Here is a 5,234-nt window from a genome sequence, read left to right on the forward strand (position 1 = left end):
TTGCGAATTTTCTCCGGAAGAGCTCGACGCAGGAAAATGCCAGTTATTCATCGAAAACCTGAGCGGTGACGCCCTCGGCTGGTTCTCTTTTTTACCGCCTGACTCAATCGATAGTTTCCGTACACTCTCCCTAACCTTTTTAAAGCAATACTCGATTTTGGCCGTCCCCACGGCAACAATTGCCGACCTTCATAATATCGAGCAGGGAGAGCATGAACCATTGCAAAAATTCATGGATAGGTTTAAGAAAATCGCCACGCAGGTGAAAGCACCTCACAGCGTTTCACTTGCCGCTCTTCAGAAGGCTCTGTGGTACGAGTGCAAGTTCCGTGAAGACCTCAAATTGAACAGATTCCCTACCTTCCAGGATGCCCTCCATCGCGCAGGAGTTCACATTGAAATGGAAGAAGAAAAAGTCATCTACGACAAAAAACGCGCTTCTACTAGAGTCCAAACGTCGACCGGCAAGGCAAAGGAGATATACCATGAACCTCGCCAACACCTTGACAAAGAATACCTCGCGGACAGCAAGAAGCGCGGCGCAACGTACCTCGTTAATGACGCTCAGCCAACCCCGGCAGTAAGCTCGTCAGCTATAATACCGACGACCCTGCCAAATGGGGCAAGAGAAGAGCCTGACCAAAACTTGTATTGCGAGTTACACGAATACACTGGACACTCCACACAGTCCTGCAGACACTTACAAAACGTACTGCTGGGTAAATACCTCAACGGCGAGGTCAAAGTGGAATTGCGCCAGTACAAGAGTAATGCCCCGCGAGGGCGAGGTCGAGGACGTCATTGGCATAAAGGACGAGGTCCAAACAACCATTTCAACAATGGACCAGCACCGAATAACCAGCCCGCAGCTGGCAACCAGGTAGGCGGATAAGAAAACCAACCGGCTGACGCGCCACCACCTCCAGCCCGTCGTAGAATTAATGTCATAAGAGGAAGTCTACCGTACGACCCTAACTGGCCTCGTGCCGTATAACCCGTCCACGACGTCGAGAGAGCAGAAGAGGACACCGCTGAGCATCGAACTTCGCCCACTGGACCTATTGTTGTTGAAGTAAACATCGGCGATTGCCCAGTCCCGGATGTGTTGGCCGATACGGGAAGTTCCGTTAACGTCATCTTCATAAGGGCACTCCCGCAGATAAAGGTCGACCTAAGTTTGACCATGCCCGAAGTACAAACCTTGACTGGTTTTGATGGATGCTCCCTCACCGCTCTAGGAACGGTCATGTTCCCAATGCGAGTCGGCGGTACGGTCCACCTCTTCGATTTCGCAGTCATCGACCGACCAAGTGCGTACAATGCCATCCTTGGGACGCCTTGGCTGCATAAAATGAAGGCCGTGGTTTCCACGTACCATCAATGTGTTAAATTCCCAACAGAGTTCGGCACTTACACCCTCTACGCCGACCCTACGGCAGCCCAATGGCCACCCCGCCGCCATGTCAGCATGATAATGGGGGGCCTGACAGCATGCAGGGATTCCGTATGATCAATCCGCGATTATGTAAGAGCCGGCACGGCCGCGGTATGGCCAGTTAAAATCCCACCCTTCGTGCCTCCGATCATGTTCACAGCGGACGACTTGATTGGAGTTAACTTCCCACACAATGACCCTCTTGTCATCGAATTACACGTTGGTGAGAGCGAAGTGACAAGGATCATGGTCGACACAGGCAGTTCCGTCAACGTTATCTTCCGGGACGTCCTCGACAAAATGGAAGTCAATAATAGAGAAATCAAACCATCGATCAGGCCACTCACCGGGTTTGATGGAAATTACATGATGATGTCCGGCACAATCAAATTGCCAATCTACGTGTCAGGCATACCTTCATGGCACAAATTCGTGGTGGTCGATAAGCCGGCTGTTTATAACATCATCCTCGGATCCCCTTGGATTCACGACATGCAGGCCGTCCAATCCACTTATCATCAGTGTGTCAAATTCCCCCTGTCCGGCCAGATATTCACGATCAAGGGCAATCAAGCGAATGCCAAAAACTGTTTTGTAATCGAGTGCAAGTTGCGGAAGGCCGCTGATTTATACCAATCACAGCAAATGCCGGACGAGCCGCCAGCACCCAGCCCCGAGGAAATTCCGAGTCACCACCTGATTGACGAAATCAATATCGACGAGAATGACCCAAAGCGGTGCGTTGGGATTGGCGCTGACCTCGACCCGACAATAAGAGCTGACCTGATCCAGTTCTTAAAGGACAACGCTTCCACCTTCGCCTGGTCTTTCGACGACATGGTTGGAATCAGCATGGATGTCACAAGTCATGAACTTAACGTCGACCCCACTTATAAACCCGTCAAGCAGAAGCGGCGGAAGCTTGGACCCGAACGATTCAAAGCGGTAAATGACGAGGTCAAAAAGTTGTTAGCTGCCGGGTCCATCATGGAGGTTAAGTATCCCGAGTGGCTAGCAAACCCGGTGGTAGTTAAAAAGAAAAATGGAAAGAATAGAGTCTGCATCGACTTCACGGATCTCAATAAAGCCTGCCCCAAGGATAGCTACCCGCAGGCAACGCATTGCTTTCCTTCATGGACGCCTTCTCAGGGTATAACCAAATCCTGATGCACACCGATGACCGCGAAAAAACCGCTTTTATCACTGATCAAGGCACGTTGTGCTACAAAGTAATGCCGTTCGGCCTGAAGAACGCAGGCGCCACCTATCAACGTCTCGTCAATAAGATGTTTGCTGACCAACTAAGGATAACTATGGAGGTATACATTGACGACATGTTAGTCAAATCCGCGAGCGCCAATGATCATGTCGAGCATCTGCGAAAGTGTTTCTAGGTTACATCGTGAAACTCAACCCGGCAAAGTGCTCATTCGGCGTGACATCNCAAATTCCCCCTGTCCGGCCAGATATTCACGATCAAGGGCAATCAAGCGAATGCCAAAAACTGTTTTGTAATCGAGTGCAAGTTGCGGAAGGCCGCTGATTTATACCAATCACAGCAAATGCCGGACGAGCCGCCAGCACCCAGCCCCGAGGAAATTCCGAGTCACCACCTGATTGACGAAATCAATATCGACGAGAATGACCCAAAGCGGTGCGTTGGGATTGGCGCTGACCTCGACCCGACAATAAGAGCTGACCTGATCCAGTTCTTAAAGGACAACGCTTCCACCTTCGCCTGGTCTTTCGACGACATGGTTGGAATCAGCATGGATGTCACAAGTCATGAACTTAACGTCGACCCCACTTATAAACCCGTCAAGCAGAAGCGGCGGAAGCTTGGACCCGAACGATTCAAAGCGGTAAATGACGAGGTCAAAAAGTTGTTAGCTGCCGGGTCCATCATGGAGGTTAAGTATCCCGAGTGGCTAGCAAACCCGGTGGTAGTTAAAAAGAAAAATGGAAAGAATAGAGTCTGCATCGACTTCACGGATCTCAATAAAGCCTGCCCCAAGGATAGCTACCCGCAGGCAACGCATTGCTTTCCTTCATGGACGCCTTCTCAGGGTATAACCAAATCCTGATGCACACCGATGACCGCGAAAAAACCGCTTTTATCACTGATCAAGGCACGTTGTGCTACAAAGTAATGCCGTTCGGCCTGAAGAACGCAGGCGCCACCTATCAACGTCTCGTCAATAAGATGTTTGCTGACCAACTAAGGATAACTATGGAGGTATACATTGACGACATGTTAGTCAAATCCGCGAGCGCCAATGATCATGTCGAGCATCTGCGAAAGTGTTTCTAGGTTACATCGTGAAACTCAACCCGGCAAAGTGCTCATTCGGCGTGACATCGGGAGAATTTCTAGGTTACATCGTCACAAAAAGAGGAATAGAGGCAAACCCGAAGCAGATAAAAGCCATACTCGGCATGCCCTCGCCGCGAAACAAACGCGAAGTCCAACGCCTGACCGGTAGAATAGCAGCCTTAAACCGATTTATTTCGCGGTCAACCGACAAAAGCTTGCCGTTCTACCAATTGCTGCGATCGACCAACAAGGAGTACGAGTGGACTGCCGAATGCGAGCAGGCGTTCGTCGAGTTAAAAACCTATTTGACCACCCCTCCCATACTTTCAAAGCCCAAGGAAGGAGAAAAGCTTTACCTGTATATCGCCGTTTCGGGGTCGGCAGTTAGCGGAATACTAGTCAGAGACGACCGAGGCGAACAAAAGCCTATCTTTTATGTCAGTAAAACCCTCGACGGGGCCGAGCTGCGTTATCCGAACCTGGAAAAAATAGCATACGCCGTAGTCATCTCAGCCCGGAAGCTCAGACCCTACTTCCAGTCGCATACAATCGCGGTCTCGAACCAACCTCTGCGGCAAATTCTTCACAGCCCGGGACAATCAGGTCGCATGGCAAAGTGGGCAGTCGAGCTAAGTGAGTATGACATCGAATACCTTGGCCGAACATGTATGAAATCTCAGGTATTGGCAGATTTCATTGTCGAACTGCCTCAACATTTCACCTCGCCTACTTCAAACGAGGAAAACTGGTATTTATACGTCGACGGGGCCTCGTCGCAGCACGGCTCAGGAATCGGGATTCGTCTGACATCCCCCACCGGAGAGGTTGTTGAGCAATCATTCCGCCTCAATTTCACCGCCACAAACAATGAATCGGAATATAAAGCCTTACTTGCCGGAATGCGACTTGCAGCAGGGGTCGGCGTAAAAAGGCTTCACGCCTACTGTGATTCCCAGCTCGTCGCCAACCAATACAATGGCGAGTACGGCACCAAATGCAGCCGCATGGACGCGTACTTGAAAATTGTCAAGGAGCTTGCACAAGAATTCGACCACTTCGTGATCGACAAAATACCGCGAAGCGCCAATGCTCCCGCAGATGCTCTGGCCGTCCTAGCGTCAACCTCAGACCCTGACCTACGTCGGGTAATCCCAGTCGAGAGTATTTCGGTAAGTAGCATCGATGCTGGGGCTCAGGTTAACATCATATCTGCCGACCCGGTGGGACTCGCCGACCTTGACGATGAGACACAGCCTAACCATGAGGCCGAGTCCACCGCCGAGCCCGCTGACTGGCGCCAAGAAATACTTCAGTATATCAACGAAGGAGTAGTCCCGGCGGATAAATGGCAGTCCCGACGCCTTAAAAAGAAAGCGGCACAGTACGTTATAGTCGAGGGACGCCTTTACCGTTGGAGCGCGGCCGGCATATTACTACATTGCATCTCGGCAGAAGAAGCCCGACGAGTAATGCAGGAAACGCATG

The sequence above is a fragment of the Camelina sativa genome, chromosome 15, assembly GCF_000633955.1.
Source record: "Camelina sativa cultivar DH55 chromosome 15, Cs, whole genome shotgun sequence".
Lineage (NCBI taxonomy): Eukaryota > Viridiplantae > Streptophyta > Magnoliopsida > Brassicales > Brassicaceae > Camelina > Camelina sativa.